Consider the following 12,908-nt stretch of genomic DNA (forward strand, 5'->3'; position numbering starts at 1 on the left):
GGGCAAGCTCCTAAAATCCAAAAAGCGTTTATCGGTTTCATACTGTATGTTGCTCAATATTGCAGATTAAATTTTGTTTGTTGTCTCAAGGCAGTCGTCTTTCTCCAAAAGGATAGACACTCCAAAGTCAAACATGCTATGTCATAACAGAATATAAAAATCCTTTGAGTTAACATGCAGCCAGTAGACTGCTTCTTTGCACCCCACAATCGACCAACTGAGCTGTTGGAAGACCACGTAGCTGATCCAGGTGGTCGTCAGAACCCTACCTGCTGCATCCTACCCTACACTCTCAGAAAGAAACGGTTCTGATGGGAACCCTGAGATTCCATAGAAGAACCCAGCCTCATTCAAGGGTTCTTTGTAGGGCTAATGCCTGGAAAATTCATACCCAGGATGCAGGGGTAAAAGAAAACCTAAAAAGCGGTTTCTCTATGGAGACAAACCAAAAGAAACTTCATTCTGAGAGTGTACTAGAGCATTATGCACTCCTGTCCACAGCTGCTGCAAGCCAGCACCAGTGCAATTTCTTGTTATGCTCATGCAAGCTTAATGTGGCTTGGATATCTCAAGAATTCCCTCCAAAGATAGGTTGGCAAACCAGAAAATAATTGCTATTTCTTTTCTAAAAAATGCTGTTTGAATGTGGTGGGATCATTTCCAAATTGCAGTGGCAGTTGACAGTGGCAGATGTTTTATTTTATTTTACTCTTGCGCCTTGCGATAACAACTGGCTCTTGCCTGCTCCTTCTCACAAAGAATTGTTTCACATGTAAATATGTGATAAGTCACAGAACCATGATGCAATAAGTAAATCTTTCCTTTTCCCCATCATATAATTTTTGAAAGATGTGAGTGCTTTCTTCTTCAACACAGTTGCTCTTTCTAAAGTGGGCTGCTTTCCTTCATGTTAAATACAAAAAAAATCATATAAATGACATAAAATAAAGGTGCGCTTGCTTTCAGAGGTCACATTTAATTGCCATACAATGAAGGCATACTAAATCATTGCCGGTGTTTAAAAAATGCCACTCTCTATATACCAATTAAAATGAAATGTATTGCCATTAAACGTGACGACAGTCAAATGGCAGGAGAGTGCACACAGCCCAAGAAGAAAAAGCTCTGTTGTTTCAACACTTTCAGACTAGTTTTTGCACATTCTTAATTAGGAACATTTGGGTTATTTAATAATTTTGGAGTGCACTTCAGTAACTGTTTTTTGATGGTTTCATAAATTGAAATACGAGCAGGCAAAGACGGGCAGACAGCAGAGATTGCAAATGGATGCGTGCCATTGTCGCAGTGGTCCGTGCCAAGCGTGGTTGCTCCCTGCCAATTTCCTGTCAGATACTGGCAGATAACTTGCAAATATGTCAGTTTTATTTTCCAGAATTGGACAGATCTTGACCATGTGTAGTCTAATTGTAAGCAGCGTATTACCATCTGTTGGAAATAGATATAATTTTGAGCCAAAGTGGTCAGATATGGTACGCATTTTCTATTATTATCAGTAATGGTGAGTGCATGTTCAAACTGTGCTTTTATCGTAAAAAAAATAAATAATCAGATAATGGCTTTTACAAACCCCCCAAATAAAGGGCTGCAGGTAGGTGATTCAATATTTCTCTAACTGTAATAATGTTAAAATAAAATGTCACCCATATGATGTTAGAGCAATGTATTGATTTTCCAACAAGAAATGCTAATCATCATATGGATGTCAATAACGATAGGTAAGCAGTCTGCAGTGATACTGCAACTATGTTGGGCAGTTAAAACCTTTTAATAACACACCAAGATCCTAGATGCAAAGCCACATTTTGCCAAATCATATTTAATGTTTTTTCACACTGTTGTGAGATGTTGAATCTTTCATTCCAGATTCCAACTGTCAAATTTACATGTAACTGAAGGCATCTAATGCCAATTTCAAATTCACTGGCAACGAGTTCTGTTTGTAATATTTTCCACACATAACCAGGGTTATGATGTCCAAGTACTAAAAATAAGAAAGGTTTGGTGTCAGGGACAGGCAATCTGAAATCAAGCACGGACTCGCAAATGACAGAATAGGTAGCTTTATTGACATGGTCGTACTGTCCTGGGTCAATAACCAGGAATCAGTAGTAACAAGGACAAGGCAGTTTGTAATGATAGCACAGGTCAGAAGCTGGGCAGATAGGGCTATGTAGATCAGGCAGAACGAGGTCCAGAGTGACCAAGAGTCGATGCCAGGAAGACCATCCAATGGGGCAGGAGCGGGGAGGGAGCCGGGTGGAGGCAAGAGGTAGAGGACTGGAGACGGGACACGGAACACAGAAGCAGGTAAACAGGAACTGATAAGCAGGGCATGGGAACAGGCAAGGGGAACAGGAGAAAACCCCTGGCGAGTATCGAAAGCACAATCTGGCAGGTAACAGAAGGCAACAGACTATGTACCCAGGTAACAAGACACAATGGGATTCAGGTGAGTGTGATTACACAGTAGGAAACACATGTAACAGGTGCGGAGGGCCGTGACTAGGGAAAAGGTTCAGTGCAAACGTGGAAACCTGAAACATGGACATATACATAAAACAGAGGAACAGGAAAACAAACTAAGAATGGCGAACCTCCTGAGAGAATAAAATTCCTTCTTGTAGGTGGGTCTGTAGGGGATAGTTTTATTTCTGAACCGAACTGTAAATTCAACACCCTGGTGCAGTGACGATGGCACCATGCTGTAGGAGGTGCTGTGCTCCAGATGAGACATGCCAGTTTTTGAAGGAGTAATGGTGTTTACAACAGATTTTCATATAACTGGCTTTCTAACTGGCACAATCTGCTAAATCAGTTTGGCAAGACAAATAATTCAATAAATAAATAAGTGCTATTTAGCAGACGCTTTTATCCAAAGCGACTTGCAGTTGATTGGACTTAGCAACTGCACTGATCACAAAACAAACTTAAAAAGTTATCTTCTTGCATTGTTGCTTTTCTGAATGGGTGGGTATTACAAGCTCCATGTTAGCAGAACTAAGCAAACAGTTTGGAGGGTGGTGACCATGTTGGTGGAGGTAACAGGGTGTGAAAGATTATGTTTTTGTTTAAATACATAACTTTACAAAACAAGTCTAGGAACACTTAAATTGTACATGACAGATCAATGAATTGCACCATTGATTGGTTTCAACTTGCTTTTCAAATATAAGGGAATGCACATGACTAACTGACCTTGCCTTCAAGTCATTATGTATTCCACAATTGATATTCCTTATTTTCACTGCATTGTCCGTTACTAGAAACATAAAATAACACTGGCAGCTACATACACCACTCTCTGAAGTCAACTATGTAAAGATTCACCATGCATTGCATGAGGGGCCATCTGCAAAATTATCTACCTGGAAATAGTAGAACTGTCACACATCACTTTACTGCACTGCACACTGTCATACCTTAAAGGGCCGTTTATAGCATTTGTCACAACAATGCCTGCATGAGACCACCAAACCAAAGGACATCTTCTCTCCTTTGTCAGGTTATGACAGAATGTAGAAGATTGCCTGAACAGCTTCTGGATCTATTACCTTGCAAGCTAATCTCTTTATCCAACCGACAAAAGACTGCTCATAATCCTTTTATAAAAAATATATAAATAAATAATCTCATTTCATAACCTTTGGCCTCCAGCTGTCTCTGGCTCTAGTGCCCATATATTGCAGAGATGTATTTGTGGAGCGGGTTAAGCCTGCAATGCTGGGAGATTCTAGCTGAGATTCCCTTCAGGTGTCACAGCTTTCCTCTGGCCGGGAAAGTTGCTACTCGTGTCATGTCTAAATCGGTAACCACTGGCAACCTGCTCAGTTGTGAGGACGTACACACAGAAATATTCCTGCTTTGGAGGTTTCTGGGTTCTGGTGGGGTTAAAATTATTACAAAATGTAAATAAAGACAATTTAAAAGTGACGTCATTATTTATTGAACTGTAAGCATCAAAGATACGTTTTGAAGGGCAAAAAAGCCCAAAGGCCATTTGAAACCAAGCAAAAACCAAGCTTGATCTAACTACTTTTATGGTTTATGGTTCACAATAGATAATAAATAGCTGACTTATACCACAGTTTAATGGTATACCCATAAATGCATATGCATAGAAAATATATGTAGTAGTACATATATTTCCAGTAAGGAAATACATCACTTTTTCTTCTCTGTTTTATGCAAGCCGGGGAAAGAAGAAAAAGAGAATAAATACAAAAATGAACCCACAAAAATAAATGTAATGTACTCGACTATACTGTATGCAATATATCACTGATAATAAAAAGTCAGGTATAAACTTTAAAAAGCTTTAAAAGCTCTCAGCACGAAATCCTGGGATGACGAGCAGAAGATCAGCAGTTTGAATTAATTTCTACACAAGCGGAGCAGTTAGCCTGAATTGTATCGCTAAAGCAACCATGTTTAAACGGGGGCAAACAGTAAGCAGTGGAAGTCACATCTGTTAAGGAGACCAATAACTGCACTGCCTTGGCGAGCATTGTCAAATCTCATCAGCAGAGAAGCACGCAGGACCAGGCCCGGCGGTCACACGTAGCGCTAATCAGTCAAGCTGCCTGGGACCCCGCCCTCCTGTACACTCACAGGGAGGCACGGCTTAGTCTCAAAAACCTTTCCTGCTGACTCCTCGGGGCCCCGGATCACTGCTGCGGGGATCCTTTGTAAGTGTCAGAGGTGATGTCAGCGGGGATGGATGGGCTGGGATTAATGTTAACTTGGGAGATCTTTTCTGAATTTCACCCAGCTAGCGGCGCCGTCCCCTTGACAGCTGAATAAGGGATGCGGGTATGCACGCGTTTGTGCATGAGTGTGTGGATGTCCGCTGCTGCGGGTATGCTTATGTGCTCTTGTGTGTGCTGTAGGTATTTAATTCACACATAATTGTATGGGTTCGGCTTATGTGTGTGCATGCGTGTAGCCTAGTGGCTAGGGTACGTGACTGGGAACCTGAAGATTGGTAGTTCCAGCCCCGGTGTAACCACAATAAGGCCTGCACAGCTGTTGGGCCCTTCAGCAAGGCTCAAATTGCTCTAAGGGGGTTAGTCTAATCCACTGTAAGTTTAATTGGATAAAAGTGTCAGCCAAATAACATTATTATTATTATTATTATTATTTACAGAGGTGTGTTTATGGCTATAAATATCAGTTTGTATTCATATATTATGAGTCTGATGGTAAAGGAGTTACACAGCTCTAATACTATTTTGATGTGAAGAGGGAGTAGAAATAATACCACATAATTACCAATATTTCCAATTAACTTAAATAATGTACTAAAAAGCACATTCAATATATAACCATTTTCTATAAGCATTCCTGGAAGAAAAACCTTAACCACGCTATTAATAGCACAAGGGTGACTTTATTTAATTCCTGAAAAGGACGTGGGATGTTTCCTGCACTAACAGCTGGATTTGTTTGAAACGTAAAAAATTACAAAAATACAAAAATTAAATGTATTAACGAGACATGCTAGCTCATTGTGGTTCCATAGAGCCCTTCCGAGATCAAGCCTGATTTGGATGCAGCTATGGAATGCGTACAAAGAGCACATACCATATGAGTCCTGTAATCTATAAGAGTTGATTTAACACTGAACATTTTACTGTGTAGTGCAGAAATAGTTTAGGACAGCCTGACTTATCTTCAGATCTTACATGGGAGGTAATTGGTTTGCACTTCCTGTTTATGCCATGTCACACTCAAACCAAAAGAGCGGAAGGCACATTCTTAATGCTGTGGCAACTCTGCTGACACAGTAAACAGTGTACACAGTAAAATGTTCAGTGTTAAATCAACTCCAACAGACTACATATGAGGGATCCAATAGGGATCGCATGTACTCATTTGTAAGAGTTGATTTAACACTGGACACATACTGTAATTTTGGTTGCTAATAAAATGCAAATTGCTTAAAAGGAGCAAGAAGACATGATGCAATGGTCTATAATTATTCTCAGAATAAAAATAGCAGTAAAGTACTTCAAAAAGTGGTCATCTTCTGTCTTCTGTGTTTCATTCTTATTCTTTATTTCTGATATCGGAGCTCCTTGTGCAGCTGAGTAGCATGGAAATGTTTTTCCAAATAAAACATGAAAATCTCAGTCTTGTCATTATGACATGGACTGCATCAGTAACAAAGGCTTAGAATGCTAAGCAAAGACATCAGTGCAAGATGTTAAATGCTCTGAGTATCTTGATCCACTGAGGTACTTAGTTACCATCCATATAATTTTGATTGATTAGCAATACAATTTCTGGCCAATACAAATGCTAGACAAATGAATAAAGATCTATCCTAACCAAGTACAAATTCTAAATACATACAGAATACACAAAACCATAATATTATCAACCACAATATAACCATGAATTACTGCTACATGGTAGGGGTGGGAAGATAACCAAAATGCCACTCAAAGAGGAGCATCTTCATTTCTTTTTGGTATGGTATGAAATGGTATGACAGAAGCAAGCACCACAATACAAACCTGGTTGGCAATGACCAAAAAATAAAAAGAAACAAGATAATGTTAAAGTTTTTTTTCTTACATTATGTTCAAGTGAGCTCATACAAATGTGTTTTACTTTTCAATCAAATATGGATTTGAACCACGCAGCAGTATGGTAATGCAATAATGTAGCTACACTGAAATCAGCTGAGCCCAATCAGATGGTTTAAATGTGATTACAACTAGATTCACGGTAATAGCAGTCTCTCTAACATTCTGTATTTCTTTCTCACCCACCTTCCATGCGTAGAGGCCAAGTAACATTTCGATCTAATGGGGGGCAGCTATGCGAGCTGGAACCCCACATATCATAAGCACTCAACCTTCAGTTTCTCCTAGAGGGGATTGGGAGAGGGCCTAGGGAGACCGCGCTCACAGAGATCAAAGACAATGCAATCAATAAGATATATAACATAACAAATAATGCCCAGGGTATCTCATTAATCGTAAGGTTTCCTTATTGCACTGAACACAGGTTCATACCAGCTGGGTCATTTTCCTTCATTTACTGAAATTCAGCAAAGAGCAAAAAAACAAAACAAACAAACTGAACTTCAGCTAAATGTATTTAGACCAAGGGCTGGAGGCATTCCGTTTTCACACTGTAAGACTCAAATTTGCCGAGTTCAGGACAAAGCCATGACTTAAAGTCAATTAAAACACGTAGGTGTTGGACACTGTACAACTGTTTATTCCGATTTTCCGAGCACACAGTGAGTAGAACAGATATGTGATGTTAACTGTTAATATTTGGTACATATTCTGATGCCTCACAATTGTATTTTTCTGAGAACATAACACACAAGTTGCTCAAACCAAGAACTGTACAATGTTGAAGGATAATGGTGGTGATGAAAATTCGTAGCCTTTAATGTCGCTATCAATGTTGCCTCATTCAAAAATACTGTAAATCATGGTGATTAGGGAAGGACGTTTTTTTGTAGATGAGCGTGTGCTATATTGCGTCTCTTTAACACCTCATCTCCTCCCAGGATGAATGTTAATGAAGTCACAGCACTATTCATATTGTTAGCAAGGGAGCAAGAGTGGTGACATTGGACACAAGTCCTGTACGGGGTGAGAATGATGGCTTGGCCTTTAGTGCCCTTGAATGTGCGGTGTCTCTGCACAGTAAATCTATCTCAATCAACCCTGGTAGAGAATTTATGGTTCTTTTAAAAAGAGAAGGCAGATATGGCCGGGCTGATGTACAGGAAGTCCAGCAATCCTCCACATGACAGTTTTACAATAGCTATGGGGCTTTCACACAAGACCTTAGTGCATGCAGGCCATTGTTGTTTTCCTGTAAATAGCGAAGACAGCGGAAAAACACAGGAGCTGTGACTACAACAATGCCATGCATCAAAGTATCGATTATTTCGCACTTTGGTTAGTTTGTACATTATCATAATTGCAGCAGTTGATGATCATGCATATGAAAAATCATTACACTGCCAAAAAAAAAAAACGTTGCATCAGATGGAGGACATTCTACGGTTACAAAAGCCTGAATGTCCGTTTTTTCTACTTTAAGGTTGTTTTCAGAAGGTAGTGTTCTTTATATGCTACACGGCATGCTCATTGCTTGTTAGAATTGCGAATTACTCACCTTCTCCAGTGACAGCTTTTTTTTACCTTTATCATTGCTACAACATTTTTGCCTTTTTGTACTCATTCTCACTCATTCTGTCTGAAAATGAGGTTTCTCACCTGCACACAGCACTGGGGAGCCAAACGTGTGACCAGGGGTGAGGCCCAATCCTAATTCATCCAGTCCTCGTGGCTTTCAACTGGAAAGGTAAGCAAAATCTATTAGCACGCCCTTTAGTCTATAACAGGGGATATTGCAATTTACATAAACACTACGACTGTTGGTCCACCATTAATCTTACTGACATTTAAACATGGTAATTTATTTCCATATTACCATTTTAACATTGGATTAATTAATTCCATATAGTAAAGTAGACTCCCTTTCCCCTGTTGAAGTGACATAACCATATATATTACATGTATTATTAGAACTTATATAGCCCTGAATTCAACCAACATTTGTTTTCTTAACAGTATGATGATCAGCAGGGCCGCTTCATCCTATACGCAAGATACACACTACACATAGGGCCCCGCCTCCCTCGAACTTGGCTCATAACAATTGTTTTGGTGCTTTTCTTCAATTAAAAGAGTAGAGTAAATAAAGAAGTAATCCACTGTCTATTAAAACAATATAACTATTTTCATGAAATAAATACAAATACATATTGATGAATGTTAAATTAGCGAGTAATGGCAATAGGCAACCCAACTGCCAATCACTGCAAACAGGATGAGTTTGTAAAGATTGGTGTCATTTTTTTATTGACAGACAGCAGTCATCTGTAGTACAGTACTGTTTCACTTGTGTGGTTTATGAATAGTGGGATGAAAAGGAAACAAAAGGAGGAATGCCATCAAAGGTTTAGGGGCAATCAGTAAGCATTAAAATGAACTGGCCAACTGCACATAAGGAATAAAAGCTGCATTTATTGCTAGGTCAATGTTAGGAAAAGACATTTGGTCATGGATACAGCAATCTTCGCCCTCTCCAGTTAACTCTTTTATAAAATTAAAGCTGAGCCCAAAATTGGAAGTAAAGACAAAATACTTATTGTAGCTCCAATGGAACGGAAATTGAGTCCGTCAGTGAAATGTGTCCGCTTTTTTTCTCACAAATTGCATTTTATAATTTCCTTCCTATGTGCCTGGATATGACTCAAATGGTCATATGATGTTCATCACAAACGTGGTTTTACTGTACTGAATTATCCAAATGAAAGTGCACTTTGCCTCGAAGAGTAATATACTTCACTTTGAAATCGAAGACTTAAATCAAAGATTTTTTCCCCCCCTTTTAAAAAAATGATTCAAGGAGACTGCTTTCCTGCTTCTCTCCAGTGATACCACCGAGATTTAATAATGCAGACTCACACAAATTGTACTGTAATGCGCTTACCCTACAGGGTGACATTAAATGAATCACTTCATTGTTGAATCTGGATGCAGCATGAAGTTTCTGGCTGCAGTTTGACATCAGCATTTACTGTAACTGGGCAGAATAGGATGTGGTTGCTATGACCAGGTGGAGAGAACAGGATGCAGTGATTCTGAGAATTGGGGCTCATTATCTCACAGTTTGCATGGGGGCTCACAAAGCCATGTAATATTTTTTGATAATAGAGTATTTTTTCTCACTTTGCGAAGACAGATTTCCGCGATATGCCAACTGTGACAGAGAATGCTTTTTTTTTTATCCCACATGTATCCCAAACTTTTCCTATATTTATAAGGTTAGGAACTATAAGTCTTTATGTGCTATCTCCAAATAATTTAAGACAAAAATAAATATTATGAAGTTTTGAACATTTTCGTACATAAGAGTACGTTTAGCTCCCTTTCTACAGACAGTAGTGTTCCAGTAGTGTTGGATTTGGAGATAAATTTACAGCATTAACACACTAATCCTCACGCCATAATTATTTTTGCATATGATGTGTTGATGAATGAAGCAGTGCAGATTGTGCTCAGGAAGCAATGCAGCCAAGTTTGATTGCAAGCAAGGACAAGAGGTTGTGGGCTGTCAGTGTAGGAAATTATTAAATGCAGGGCACCTTCCCATTTCCTGGAACAATGAGCTGAATTAATATGGATGGAAATAGATGGGAAACCAAATTGGCCATGGTGTCGAGGAATGCTGGATTGTGTTGGCCCTGTTATAGGTTTGCCTTGCCTGAAAACTCCTACATAAATATATGCAGGAGCTAAATCTTATAGGTTACACATGATTACCCTGAAAGTACCTGGAAATGTCCATAAAATTGCCAAGATATGCTTACTGTGATGGCAAATTACACTGTTAACGGTTCAGAGTTAAATCGGCTCTGACAAAGTAGATTTGACTCTGACAGAGTACATTTGATCCCTCTTAAGACAAAAAAAACTCTGGAGGTGCTGAATTTGAAGGGAAAATCAGCAGTTGATACCAATGCCGATTATGATTAAGGTGCGGTGTGGCGTGGCATTTAATCAACTTCTTGAATTGTTTAATTGACCAAAGAAGTACTTTTCAGGTTCTGTGTTTTTCTGTATCTGTTTTGTCTAAGTTCTTAGCATTTTTGTTCCTTGTTGCCCTCTGTGACCACCGTAGTCTGTTTCCTGCTCCATTCACCTGCATGCATTTGTTTCAGCTGTGTCCCATTTTGTGTCTCCGCCTCCCCACTCCTTATATGTACTTCCTTCCTGTCTACTGTCATTGATTCCGCCTGTTTCTCATTTAGTGCTTGTTAGTAGTGTATTTAAACCTCTCCTTTTCAGTTTCTTGTTGCTAGTTCATCTTATCTGTTATTCTGTTCCCTACCCTGGTTCTGGCTTCCTCTTCCCTGTGCCTTTGCCCCTGTATATTGTGTGTGGTTTGCTCAGTTTTTGGATTTTTCTGGTTTTGATCTCTGCCTTGTTTTTGGACTCCCCCATATGTACCTGTTTGCTTGGCTCACAACCTGCTTTTTACTTTATCCCTGCGTCTGCTATTGGTTCCCTTTGTCCCGCATTCCTGACAGTACTCGCCCAGGGACAACATATGAAATGAAAGTTGCTTAATAGCTAATTGTGGGACAAGCCAATATATGCACACCACCTCTGTAAAATAAGCAAATTAATTAATGCGTGCATAAAAAAACTAACAGACCATGCATGTGATTAGTGACCAGTACAACACAGGATGTTACAAACCATGTACTGTCACTGTGACCCATTGTCTGTATAATACTAATTCAGAGCTTGTTTCAATTAGCAATGAACTGCAAGATCATACCATATACAGTACAGTCCGTAACCAGTGGTTACAAGCATTGTGCCAATGAGTCAATGAGGCCATTATGAGGCTGAGAAATCAGAAAAATAGCCAGGGACATAGGCCACATAATATGCTTACCAAATAAAACAGTTTGGAACATCACATCACTGAGAAGAAAGAGAGAGATGTTTAGGATCCTTGCCTTGCTGTGGGATGAATGTGTCATCCAATGGGTTTGGGGGCATTTGATTTAACTTCAGCATATAAGATGCTTCTGTATACATTACCAATGAAGAGAATTGAGCCTACACCTCTGGCAGCTGTACATGTCCATACTATAATACCCCCACCACCATGTTTGACAGGTGAGGTGGGGTGTTTTGATTCTTGGGCACCTTTTAGCCTCAGAACTTTGCTCTTGCCAATAGCTTTCAGTATCTAGTCTTGATTCTAGGCTTTTGTCTAGAATCAACTGTCAGAAGAAAGAGAGCACTGGTGAGCTCAGTAATTGCAATGGGACTGCTAGGCCAAGGAAGGCCTCTACAGTTGATGACCAAAGAATTCTCACCATGAAACCGGAAGAAAACCCCACACCTGTCCGACAGATCAGAAACACTCTTCAGGAGTGTCATGTGAAAGTGACTTCACAAAAACTTCACAAAAAGATGTACATTAAATGAATCAGGCTACACTGCATTTCTTTGAAATGTGCAGTATATTTTATATTTGTGTTTCATGACAATCCCCTAGGAACTACTGCCAATCTCAGTCATACTAAATACATGGCTAAAGTGGCGAAAAAAAGAACAGTTCTGTAATAAATATTAGGGTAGCGTCACGGCCGGGTCTAGAACCCCGGTCTCTGGTGTACTAGTCAGATGCCAATCCCCGAGACCACCAAGCACTGAGAAAGACCGTACTGCAGGTATAGTCCAATTATTTATTTGAACGAAAAAACAAAGTTCCAAAAGATTTACGAAACAAAAACAAAAATAAGGTCCATAAGGTCAAAAAACAACAAAGAACTTCCAAAAAGGGTGAACTAAAAAACACCAAAAGGTAGCCAAAACACAAAGGGCAATCCAGTCTCGTAGTGAATAAACAATCCAGGGTCATACACAGAATAGCCAATCAAGGTATAGGTGGACAAAATCAGACAGGGTTACTCACGGAGGGTTAAGGTGAAGACTCAACAAAGACTAAGTGAAAAGGACCGGGCTATATACAGGAGACAATGGGCAACACTAATCACAAGACTTACAACAGGTGCGTACAACAAGACAATTAAGCAGTGAGACAAAAACAATATAGTGACACATAGTGGCTAGCAACACAAAGTACAACACTGTGACAGGTAGAAGTAAAATTATTTATTTTGTCTGGCCAGCTGGAGTTTAAACTTCATACAATATGACCAACAGGCCACTAAACTAATTTTGACCTGGAATGCATGCTTGTCCTTACTAAGTAATTGCATTGCTTATGATACCTTAATAATAGTTTAATAATGTCATTATTTCAAC

General features: G+C 39.4%; 1 long non-coding RNA gene across 2 annotated transcripts; it reads right to left on the minus strand.

The window, feature by feature from the left end:
* Positions 1-2,065: 2,065 nt before the first annotated feature.
* LOC133122810 (uncharacterized) lies at positions 2,066-12,567 on the minus strand. Of its 2 annotated transcripts, none has more exons than XR_009708145.1 (3): positions 12,556-12,567; positions 8,268-8,347; positions 2,066-2,298 (listed from the first exon to the last, which is right to left on the minus strand). It is a non-coding gene; the product is annotated as an uncharacterized LOC133122810 (long non-coding RNA). The 2 variants fall into 2 exon arrangements; XR_009708144.1 differs by lacking the exon at positions 12,556-12,567 and adding an exon at positions 11,524-11,552.
* Between the last annotated feature and the right edge of the window lie 341 nt (positions 12,568-12,908).

The sequence above is a fragment of the Conger conger genome, chromosome 1 (assembly GCF_963514075.1).
Source record: "Conger conger chromosome 1, fConCon1.1, whole genome shotgun sequence".
NCBI classification, from domain to species: Eukaryota; Metazoa; Chordata; class Actinopteri; order Anguilliformes; family Congridae; genus Conger; species Conger conger.